General features: G+C 34.9%; 1 long non-coding RNA gene across 3 annotated transcripts; it reads left to right on the forward strand.

Moving 5' to 3' along the window:
- The first annotated feature begins 5,015 nt into the window (after nucleotides 1–5,015).
- On the forward strand, nucleotides 5,016–12,355 carry LOC125496059 (uncharacterized). 3 transcript variants are annotated; one of them, XR_007272741.1, is made up of 3 exons: nucleotides 5,016–7,802; nucleotides 7,874–10,106; nucleotides 12,159–12,355. It is a non-coding gene; the product is annotated as an uncharacterized LOC125496059 (long non-coding RNA). The 3 variants fall into 3 exon arrangements; XR_007272740.1 differs by having other exon boundaries at nucleotides 5,016–6,147; nucleotides 6,433–10,106; XR_007272739.1 differs by having other exon boundaries at nucleotides 5,016–10,106.
- Nucleotides 12,356–12,862: the final 507 nt, after the last annotated feature.

Raw genomic sequence — 12,862 nt, forward strand, 5'->3', positions numbered from 1 at the left:
CAGTGGGGCTTTTGCACGCATATTTTCATATACTCTAAGCAAAAGCTTTCTCTCTGCTCTCAACCTAGCACAAACCCTAATACCACATAGATCTTAAACTACTCTCATTCTAAGCGTGTAAGGCTGTTTGTTCTTGAGAGAAAACTTGTTGTAAGTGAGCAAATTGTGAGTTCAGTTTGCTGGGGAAGTTGATCGGGGATGAACTTCATTTGAACCATCATAGTTGGTGGTTTGGTCGAACTTCCATAGGTGGAAGTTGGGGAATCATCTTGTGCATAGGTGCATAAGTGATTGAGTGTAATTCTTTTGTTATTCTGAGTTGATTAATAGAGTGAGTGAGTGGAGGACGTAGACTTATTAGAAGTCGAACCTCGTTAAATCCTTGTGTTGTTTATTCATTGCTTTTATTTCCGCTGCTAGAGAATTGTTCCTTTACTGTTCTTACTATAATCGAAAAATTTACAACATTCGGACAAAAACTCAATTCATCCCCCCCCCCCTCTTGAGTGTCACTTGCACTTACACTAACACTGATTTCTTTAACACGTTTTTATTGTGGAGCCTTAGCCTGACTTTTCTGATGATGCTTGGTATCACAATTATGCCCAATAACATTGCATTTCCTACAAAAAGGGGGAGCCCATCATATAACACATATAACTTTCCCATTAGGATCAGCTATTTTCACTTCTTTCTTTACCTCCTTTGTAGCATCCCTTTCAACGAAAATTCTTGCAAAAGAGACTTTCAAGGATTTAGAAGTACATTCATCAGCATATAGAGGGACCCCAATTAGACTACAAATCCTATTGAGTGAATCTTCACTCCACCAATCAAGAGGCAAGTTTGGAAGCTTAATTCGGATAACCTTCAACACTTGACTATGAAAATTGAAATTAGTTGTCTGTTGTTTATCAATCGATCATAGGTTTGCCATAAAATAGATGTGGACCAGAGTATAATATTTAATCCCTAATTTCACGACTACCCAACTTAATCACTAAGTAATCCTCCTCGTGTTTAAACATTTGAGGTTTGTCTATTAGCTGTCATTGAGACATATGTACTTTCAGAGAAGTTCGTTAATGCAGGGTTATGACCAACTACATAAACAATCACAACATTCATCCAGATTTCATTCATTTTTTCAACTTCATTATTCTCTAATCTAGCCGTGGGTACTCCTCCTACAATAGTAGGAGCTACAAATTTGAGACCAATAGCTTTATCATAGATTTTACTTTGATTAGTGAATGTCTTCCGTTTTTGTCGAGCTTCTTCACCAAACATCACTTCGGCAGATGCCTTTGATTGAATATTTTCAGGGATCATCACATTCTGATCAGGGTTAGTAATTGTTCCATTACTTTTCTCCTAATCTACTCCTTCTCCAGCCTCGCCTTGTGTCTTAGATGATTAACCAGATTGTTTCGGTGCCGGAGAGCTATTAACCGTCCCACAAGTCTTTTTCTTTCTCCCCGTGGAGGCCCGTCGGCTTACGATAGAAAAAACCTAAACGTACGCTAGTCAAGCTTCTAAAAAGAAAGTTGATATATTCGAACTATAGCAACAAAATCAGAGACTTAAGATCAATTTTATTAAAGCAAATTAATGAAGGGAAGAACAATGAGATCAAAAAGAAACTTGCTCATAACATGTTGCATGTCGGAAGATTGATATGAGTGAGAAAGGGTTTGATAATTCAATACTATAATTAAAAAAAATGGATGGAATAATCTCACCTTTGAGCGGTATTCTTAAATAATTACCACCTTTGGATTAACTAGCTATGATCCAACTTTTAACCTTATATTCTTATATTTGGTACATTACCTATTAGTAACTTACAATTGCAGGTGAAAACCCTTGCGTGCTAATGTAGACATAAAATCGTGTTTCCACATTGAGTACCCAATGATGAAACATACCGTCGTCCTAATTGGTCTGGTCCAAAGAAAGAGAAATTGAAGAAGTTAATCCCAAAAGCATTTAGAAATATAAAGTATTTATCAAACCCAAGCCTAATTTTAAAAGCCCAATTAATTATTCCTGATAATTAATTGTATTTTAAATAGTATTTTAAATTAATTATTCTAGATAATAAATTTTTAGAGGATATTTCGAAAATCAGATTTTTGTTCCTGAAGATAGTTGATTTCATATCTCAAAGAATAGATTTTATCGAAGGATAAAAAAAACGAATCCTTAAACAATAAAAAACCGGCCAAAAAGCAAGTGCGCGTGATGCACATGTTGTGCTGTTGATGCAAAGATGTGCGTGTGGCGTACAGGATAGCGCACATTTTTATTTTACCCTTTCACTTTGATTTGCGGTTTCCTTTGCATATAAATACTTCGTTTCTTCGGAAAAAAAAAATCACAATGCTCTACTACGCCTTAATACCTCGACATCCCTAAAAAAAAACGTTCAAACTCATAATTAAACACATTCATACCTTCGAATTTCCTATTTCAATCTTCAAGATTGCTCATCTGGAAGATCGTTGCATAAGATCCAAGCGACAAAGGTATAATTTGTGATGGTTAAATCCAATTTAGTTACTTTTTTTTACTAACAGTTTACTTGTCACAATATAGATCTTGAGAGAATTAACATTCTATTCTATTTTTATGTCTTTTCTTTATTATTCATATGCATGATCGTATGTTTTAATGTTTTTATTACCTCACATGATTATTATAACTAATCAAATACCTAAATAATTGTTCTAATGCCTAATAAGATAAATAGATTACCTGTTAGGATCCTAGTAATTTTTTAATTGCATAATAACATGCCACCCAAAAATTAGTCTTTTCTTTGTTTAAAGGACCGACATAGATTTATTATAGATTGACATATTAAGTGATTATTTATTTGCCTAAATATTGACATGAACCAATATTAAGTAGAGGCTAGCAATATGCGAATTCGATTCCTGGTCTTATTTGTACTCTCACCCTCGAACTCAATATATGGTTCATTGACCATTAATAGAGTCATGCCGGGGAAAATCTATATTGGATAAGTCCCTAAGTTGTTGCTATGATTTTCCAATATCCAATTAGGTTTTTGAGTATTCCTTTAAAAACTTGTTGGCAACTTCAAAAACTTTTTCAATAATACAGAGGTAGTCAAATATACACTTATCCCACTTAGGCAATAAGAATATGCCCTTGTTGCCTAACATGTTTTTTTAGATGTATTTTTTCCTCTCCCCTCCCTCTCCTGCTTCTCTTTTAGTTGTTTCTTCTTCCTTTTTAGTGCTCTTTAATATGTCATGTATCTCTCTTCTTCTTCAATTCTTATCCAGTTTCGACTTTTTTGTGACACGAAGATTAGTTTATCAATGCTAAAACTAATATCTCCGCCTTCTTCTCTACAACATTGTCAACCGCCTCAATTTTGCTATTGGGCCCGTTATCCTTATCTTGAACCTTGTCAATTTCTTCTTAGGCACTTAAAATCATTTCCATCTTAAAATTTCCACCACATTCTTTCTCAATAGCAGCATCAATCGGTAGCGACTTCAACAATATTATATTTCGGCCATAGCAGCATTTATTTCTTTGTTGCTTCAATATTGTGATTTGTGTGTATGATGATATCTTCCTTGGATTTGTTGATCAAGAAATCGGGCAAATTTCCCCAAATTTCAAACTCAAAACTGGATCAATCTGAATTTGTTGCTCTTAATTTTTTAATCGTACTTATCTAAAAACTTGCATCGATTGCTTGCTAGTAATAGTCATGAGTCTCTTTCTTGGTTCATCCCCTGTTTCAAAATTTATCAGGACACAGAAAGTTCTTGAAAGATTTGAATTAAAAGGATAATTTAGCATAACATTATCTTTTAGTAACCTGTGAATATTTTTGGATGCTATATATTCAATTAGCTTGTCAATTGTTCATCTAGTAGATCTGATTAACTCTCACACATGTAATAAGTGTGATCCTTGGCTATCCTTCTTTAGCTCTTCAACATTTGAGATAATTTAAACCTGGAAAAATTGAAGCTCCACTACGATAAAAAGAGTATTGAAATCTTCAATTAGAAAGGGTAATTTATTATGAAGCTATGTTGGATATGAATGGAAAGTGAATTAGTAAGTATAAAGGTTTTGGTTTGTGGGTTAAGCACTTAAGTGACGGTGCTCGAGATGTGATTTTGTGAAAATTTATAGGATTTGTTTGGGATCCAGTGAGAAATGGATAAAGTGCTGGGATAGGAGGGGAGGACAAACCTTGTTGCATCCACTGAGTTAATTTTGAAAGTAAACTTGATTTACTTTGTTATTATGGTAATTAATTAATGCATTAGAGAGTAAAACATGAGTTTTTATTGGTTTATCAGTCTCAATAGGTGACAGGTTAGTCCAGGTCAGTATAAAAAGATAAGGTTAAAGGTAGAATTATACTTAGTTAATGTAAGGTGTGATCATTTTAAGAATATGGCTCAAAGGTGGAATTTTTCCCTCTAACTTTCCTTTAAAAAATTAAAACAATTTATGTAAGTATATCTACAATACTTTTTAATACTATGACCGAGTTAGAAATTATGGTTTTTTCACCATTTAGCCCTGACAAATTTTTTTTTGCACCATATATCCTTCCAAGTTTCCAAATTCACTATATACCCCCCACTTTTCAAAAAATATATCCACTTACCCTTAATGACTAACGGCGTTAACGTCCGTTAGTCATTAACCCCTAATCCCTTCCTAACCCTTATTAACTAATCTAAACCTAAGCCAAATGCTAACCCTAACCCCTAATTTATACCCTAACGCTAATACCCCAATCCTAACCCCTCGCCCCCAATCCTAACCCTTCTTTCCTTCGTCTTCCTCTTCGCAGAGATTGTTATGTTAAGATTTCGCCTTCTTTGCCAAAGGAATTCAAAGAAATTTGGTTGCAAATTCACAGTAAGACGAAGGAAAAAAACAGGGGGAGGGGGTTACGCGATTTTGTAGGGGGGTTGCGCGATTTTGCGGGGGAGGGGGGTTGCGCGAGTTTGCGAGGATGGTGGGGAAGAGGATTACGGGTTAATGACTAACCGAGTTTAACGTCGTTAGTCATTAAAAGTAATGGAAATATTTTTGCAAAAGTAAGGGGTATATGGTGAATTTCAAAAGTCGAAAAGGTATATGATGCAAAAATAATTTGTCAGGGGTATATTGTGAAAAAAACGTAGGAATTAAAATGTTACCTTATTGGAATATATTATGTTAATAAGGAATTTAGTTAAGTTAGATTAGTAGTTCAGTTTGGAATCCTATCTGCAAAGTTGTTAGTATTCTAGTTCAGTATGGTTTCCTAATATTAGGTTGTATATATATTCTCTATCGTTTGATGTGTTCAGTCGATGAGTTTTCCTATCTTCAAAATCTTAACATGGTATCACAACCACTCTAATCCTAATTGATTTGATCGACTGTTTGCTGTTCTTGCTCGATCTTTGTTGTTTCTTGCTTGTGCTATGTGGGGTTCGTCTCTTATTCTTCCGCTGCTGTTGGTAATTGGTATGGTATTCTTGGTGTGTCTTCGCCATCTTCTTGTATCGTTGACTTAAATTTATTAAAGTGTTATTTTTTCTCGTCAAATTCTTGTATCCTTTTTCCAGTTTCTTCTTTGTTTTGTCTGCTTGTTGTTTTCGCCATCTCTATCTGTTCTCCTTGCTTTTGGTTGGTGCAGTTTGTACGAGTGTGAGTGCGGATCAGTAACTATTGCTGTTGTTGGGTGTTCTACGTCTTCTGCTTTGTGCGAGTTGTGTGTGCAGATTTCTTGTCTGCTTTGTGTTGCGTGTGCAGCCTCGTCGATTTTTTCCCTCTTTCTTGAGTATGCTTTGTCGTGTTTTTGGCTTCTTTGGTTGGTTTGCTTTGTGTGAGTGTGAGTTGTCTTCGCTGGGTTGTTCCTGCACTTTGGCGGTTTGATGATTCATCTTGAGACACTTTCTCCAATATTCAGCAACAATATTCAGCCACGTTTTCAGTAGCTTCTTCCTTTGTGCGGGTTTAACATGGTAAATGATGCGGTAAGTGATGGTGATTGGGCTAGTCTCCCGACGCTGACTGATGATCAGTGGAACCAATTGATTGCTGCTTTGAAGTCTTCAAAGGTGTCTGCGACTTCAAAATGTTATTCAGGTGTGCTCTGTTCTAGTGATTGGATCAATGATGGTGGTGCATCAAATTATATGTCTGGTCATTTGGAGTTGCTCTCTGATTTGTGTCTATCTCATCTCTTATTGGTTTGCCTAATGGTAAACAAGCTACTACAACTATGGAACGGAAAGTTGTGTTGTCGGATGGTTTTGTGTTGGATCATGTTCTCTATGTTCCTACTCTTACTTGTAGTTTATTGTCTGTTTCTCAGCTTTTAGAGCATCGTAAATATTTATTATTTTCACCGACAAGTTTTGTGTCACACAGGGTCGCACTTTGAGGAACCTGATTGGAGCGGGGACGCGGTTTAATGGAGTCTATATTTTCACACATGTCCGTGCTCATGGTTTGCAAGCAAATATTGTTCAGGCTCCGGATTTGGGTATGCTATGGCATCGTCATTTAGGTTACTCCTCTATATGCAAGTTATTTCCATTTTTCCAGGTGTAGCTAGTACTAAAAATTTTAATAAGGGTTGTTCTCTTGATTGCCACATTTGTTTTAAGGGTAAATTACCTAGAAACAGTTTTCCGTTCATTAATCATAAAGCTACAGAGATTTTTGATTTAATTCATTGTGATATCTGGGGCCATAATCATATTGTGTCTACTAGCAACGCATGTTATTTTCTTACTATTGTTGATAATTATTGACGTGCTACCTGGGTTTATTTCATGATTGGCAAATATGAGGCAAAACAATTGTTGCAAGAATTTTATGCTATGGTCAAAACCCAGTTTAATAAGAAGATTAAGGTGCTTCTGAGTGATAATGGACAGGATGTTTTATGTCTTGCATCTTTCTTTCGCCAAAAAGGCATCATTTATCAGACATCTTGTGTTGATACTATCCAACAGAATGGTAGGGTGGAGCGTAAACATTGTCGTATCCTTAATGTAGCTCGGACTCTTAGGTTTCAGCTAAATTACCTAAATCTTATAAATATTACCCCTACTCCTAGTTTGAAAGGTTAAACACCTTATGAATGTTTGTTTGGTGTTTCACCTTCTTATGATTCATTCGTGCATTTGGTTGTCTATGCTATGTTGTTAATCGTTCTCGTATACAAGATAAGTTCGATTCTAGATCTCATCGTTTCTTATTTCTTGGGTATCTAATAAGAAGGGTGGCGGCTTTATGACCTTGAGACGTATGATTTTTTGTGAGAATGGATGTTATATTTTTTGAGGATCAATTCCCCTATCCTACTGTTCTTTCTAATGTGGCGCAAAAGCAGTGGGATTTATATTTTTCCCGACCATCCCTTTCGGCGGATGATTTGATTAATGATAGTGGTTATGGCATTGATGTTGGTGCGCCTATTGGTGATGTTGGTGCGTCTAGTGTTATTGATGGTGCTGGCATGCGTATGAATGGTGGGTCACCACGCCTCCACGCTCCATTCGTAGCATAGTTAGTGATGCTTCTGTGACTCATGTGCGTATTGGTGAGGTTATGTGTGACACCTCCATGCCTCTTTATTTGAGGGGGATTTGGTCATTGTCTGGTGAACTATTAGGGCATGGGCATCGTACTAAAGTTCAATCTTGCAAGGTTCGTGATTTTGTGACTCATACTGTGGTGTGTGAAAATATTGACTCCCAACATTCTACTACGTCTCCTTCTCCGTTCTTCAGGTACGTCCTTTGATATTGCTTGTCATGTTGATTATAATAATTTTTAGTAAATCATAGAGGTTTTCTGGCAGCTATTACTAAAGCATAGGAGCCTCAAAGTTTTCAGGAGGTTGCGAAACATCCTGGTTGGTGCAAGGCTATGGAGGAGGAGCTTACGGCTCTTGAGTGCAATGGTACTTGGAGTTTGGAGGATCTACCTTCAGGTAAGAAAGCTATTAGTAGTGGTTGGGTGTATCGTATTAAATACACTTCAACTGGTGAGGTTGAACGCTTGAAAGGTAGACTAGTTTTTCATGGTAATCGTCAGATTGAAGGTGTTGATTATAATGAAACGTTTGCTCATGTTGCGAAACTGGGCATTGTACTTTTATTTTTAGTTGTTGATGTATCTCTTAATTGGGAATTGTGTCTGATGGATGTTCATAATGCTTTATTACATGGTGGTTTGCATGAAGAAGTTTATATGAAACTTCCTCTTGGGTATCGTGGTGCTCCTCCAAGGAAGGTTTGCCGTTTGAGAAAGTCATTGTATGGATTGAAATAGGCACCTCGATAGTGGTTTGCAAAGTTGTGTCAAGCATTGAAGTCCTATGCTTTTAACCAGTCTAATGCAGATTGTTCTTTGTTCAGTTACATTTAGGGACATGTTGCTTTTCATGTTCTTGTTTATGTTGATGATTTGATTATTGCAGGCTCATCTCATGATGTCATTGTTCACTTTACAAACCATTTGAGTTCATGTTTTCATATGAAGGATTTGGGTGTATTGAAATATTTCTTAGGCATTGAGGTTGCTAGGAGCAAGGATGCTATTTTTTTGTCACGACGCAAATATGCGTTCGATGTATTAAACAGAAGCTGCCATGTTAGGTTGTAAACCCATTGGCACACCTATGGAGCAGAATGGTCGTCTCACTTCTGTCGAAGGGAAGCCATATGCGCAACCTAACAGATATAGGCACCTAGTTGGTCGTTTGGTCTATCTGTCTGTTACTCGTCCTGAGTTAAGTTATGTTATGCATACTCTATCTCATTTTTTTATTGCACCACAGGTTTTGTAACAGCCCGTATTTTTGAGCTTGTTTTAAATTAAGTAATTGTGTTTATTAATTTAACTAAACTTTATATCAAACAGAGATTACTAAGAATTTTTATTTGAAATCCAATTATGATGGTGTGGATTTTATCAAATATTTTTGTATTTAGTAAATGATTTTAAGTTTTAAAAGAAAAATAAAAAGAAAACCCATTTGTTATTTCGTGGCTTAATAAGGAGTAGCCACAAATTATATTTGCTGTCAACTTCTCATACCTTCTTTGACAAATAAAAACCCTAGCTTCCTTCTTCACTCAAAAACCCCAAAAAAAAACCCCAATTCTCTCTCTTTCTCTCGCGGGTTCTGCCCGATACCCCACCGAGGAATGACTGCCGGACTTATTGCCGTCTTCGTCACGCTGCTGCTGTTGTTCTAGCGGTGCTGCCGCAGTTGTTGTTGTTGGTTGTTCTTAATTTCGTTTTCTCTCTCCTCTGTATTGTGCTGCTACCATTTTCCGGTCCTCTTCGCCGGCGAGCTGCCACCATCGCTGTTGTACGTTGTTATGGTTGTTGAGTTCTTCAAATTCTTATCTCTTTAACAAGGTATAAATTTTGGGTTAAATTGTGAATCTTATTTCATAAGTTCAATCTAATTTATATGTTAATAATGGTTCTGATTTTTATAAGTATAGTTGAATTTGTTATTGATTTGAAAAAAAAAAATCAGATTATGAGATTTTGAATTGGTATTATTTGAGTTGTTGAGATTAAAGATTGAATTTTTTGCTCAATTATGAGATTGAACTTATATTTTTTTTCGAATTATATAATCTGAATTTTACTTCTTATTTCAAGTTAAAGCATGAAATCATTTTGATAATTTTGTTTCCAGTAGCTAAATAAGTTCAAAATTGGTCTTGTTTTGTAAATCCCTATGTTAATCTAGAGTGTGGGATAGATAATTGAGCTTGCAAATTATATCAGCTTGTGAAGAGGAATGACGTTAATTATAGTTAGTAATTAAGATTGATGATTTGAGTTGGATGAGAGTAAGAGTTTGTATATAAGAATCATAGTTTGTTCATAAAAGAGTTAGAAATATATCAGCAAGTTCAGATTGTCAATATGAGTTGTTCTAAAGATGGATGTTAATTTTCATTGTTTTTATGAGGTGAATGATTGTGGAGCTCGAGTATATATTGGATAATGAGGATATTAGACTCTTGAAGAATATTTCGGAGTCTAGTGCTATTTGAAGATGCATAGAGGTACACATTGTCCCTCCACTTTTGATTGGAAATCGGTATTTTTGTATGATCATGAGAGTTCTCTGAAAAACATTGATTTTCAGCGTTAATTTATAATGTTCTTTCCGGAAGCTTTAAGCTACAATGATGGAGATGTTTCATAAGCTTACTGTATTTATAAATGGAGTATATGATAAGCAATTAGTGTATTATTCAAAGCTGATGTTATTATATTAAACCTTCTATTGCAAAGTATGATAAGTTTATGAATTATGATTTTGAACGACCTGATCTAAACTTACACTGTCTAAGTACTACCATTCGTTGTACTAAACTTAATTATTTATGAGACTTAAGAGTATTAAATGGGATGTTGGGTGATTGTATAATAGGTTTCTATTTGCAAATTATGGTTGTATATAAATGAGTTCATAATAGGGAGTGTATAATTATCAAGTATAATCGTTATATCCACTAGACAAGTTATGAATTTATATTGTGGATGTAAATTATAGATAGATGCTTGTGATGTGAATCATTATGACTATAATATGAGTCTTCAAAAGGAAGGAGTTTCCGATATAAATTTTGAGGATTTTATCTTTCGGTTTCTCTAAGTTCATAAACTAATTATTGTGTTATATGTTTTTGAGGAAAAGAAATCCAGATTATGATTAAATTATATTCTTTAAAAAGCACCTTTAAATATTCTCTGGAAGGAACTACTTTAGTATACACTGGGAATTTACGGTACTATTGGAGCCAGCAATAAATCATTTAGGATATTAGATTTAATATGCAATTGTAAAGTTATAAGTAAGTTTTCTGAATGTGTTTTGGGAAGGAAGAGAATTTCATACTAGAAGATATATCACATTATTTAGAGGTAGTCTTTGGAGAATTCTGCATCCTTGAAAATGGATTTGGTAAGATAGAAAATATATGTTGGAGATGGTTGTGCGTTTGATGGATTGCTAAATAGGATTAAATGGAAAGGTTATTCTGCATGAAGTTGTGTTTTAGATATAAAGTTTATATAGAATAGTGAACTCTAATTTGGAGACATGATCTTTTGGTAAGCAATGTTTTGTTTTGGAGAATCCTGTATGGGAATGAAGCATAGTTTCTTTAAAGTCGGTATTAAAAGAGATTTAGCCAAAGAATTTTTATAAAGGCTGATTTGTACCAAGTTACTAAAATATTATGCAAGCAATTTAATTTGGGTATATCTAATACCCGAAAGTGATTCTATTATGACAATTTGAGATTTATGAATCTGAATTATCGAAAATATGAATTTATGATTCTGTTTTATGAGGGTAAGAAGCTGCTAAAGCAGTGACGAACAACATTCGTAGAGCGAGTATTGCTCATTATGTGTTAGAGCGGGTATTGCTCTGGAGCTGATATTGCTCCGTTATGTGGGGTCATGACCTAAAAGTCTTCCAAGCAGTACAAAATGGAAGAGGGAGACGTCCCTTGTAAAAAGCTTAAAGAATTCGCCTGTAAGGCAACTCTATTCGTGTTCTCTTCCCCAATATGATATTCAAAGAAAAATAGAGTATGTATTTGAGTATTCGAATGGTTTCGTGGAAAGATATTTCAAACTTTAATTTCTGAAATAATGTTTTACTCACCCAAGTTATAGAGTTCATGCGCCAATTTTGGAAATGATTACCAAGGAACTTGTTAGGAATTTATGCAGAAGTTAACTATGATATACATATGGATTAAAGGTTTTTGGATCATATGGATTAAATGTTTTTGTGTATGATCCACAGAAGTGGGAGAGATTTATTGACGTAAAGTATGTTAGAGTTAACTTCGAAAGATCGTATTAGTTCTATGGAAGTAGCATTACAAACTGTGTTCAAATATTTGTTATATACTTCTTTATTTATGACTTCGATGTATCTTGATTGCAAATGTCTTATAAAATCTTGATTACAATTGTTTCATAAGATAAGTTTAAATCTGTAAATACGTTTTTAAGCCACTGAAAGATGTTCTGGTTGGACAGTGTGTACTCAGTTATCCTGATTTTGTTCTTGGAACCTGTCCTGGTGGGGGCAGAGTTCATTATTAGTGATCTTGCAGGTTCGTATGTGGAAAGCTCGGAATGGAGTAAAAGGAAGAATTTAGGTATCAAGGTTATAATCAGATGTAATGGTTCAGAGGTTGTATTTAGGATTATATATCCTTATTTGTGAATGAATTATTATATTGCTTTAAGAGTTGAGCAAGGTATTATGTAATATGTTATTTGGTTATTGAGGATGTTTTGTTGTGGGCCTGAACCACAGGTCCAGGGTCGTTCTATGGGTTATGTTCAGTTGCAGGTGAATATAATTCAAGGTTATTAAGCGTTATTTGTAATTAGCGTATCTTAAGTGTGGTCAGCTAGCAGCTCGGAAGTGCGGGCTGTTACAGGTTTGTCACTGTGATGCCGCTTTTCATGTTTTGCGTTATCTCAAAGGAAGTCCTGGTCAGGGTATTATGTTGCGTCCTTTAGGTGATATGCAACTTACTGGTTTTTGTGATAGTGATTCTGTAATACTCCGTATTTTCTGAGTTATTTATTTATAATTAAGAAAATATAAAGAATATAATTGAACGGTATTTTAGTATTATTTACAAAAAAATAATAATAGATAATAATAATACAGTTTGAGTACGTTTACAACCTTAACGTAATTCTATTATAGCTCAGTTTAGTTTAATTTCGAAATTAATAAATTAAACCGAGTCCTACTAGACCTAGAGTTGCCACACTATAA

The sequence above is a fragment of the Beta vulgaris genome, chromosome 3, assembly GCF_026745355.1.
Source record: "Beta vulgaris subsp. vulgaris cultivar EL10 chromosome 3, EL10.2, whole genome shotgun sequence".
NCBI classification, from domain to species: Eukaryota; Viridiplantae; Streptophyta; class Magnoliopsida; order Caryophyllales; family Amaranthaceae; genus Beta; species Beta vulgaris.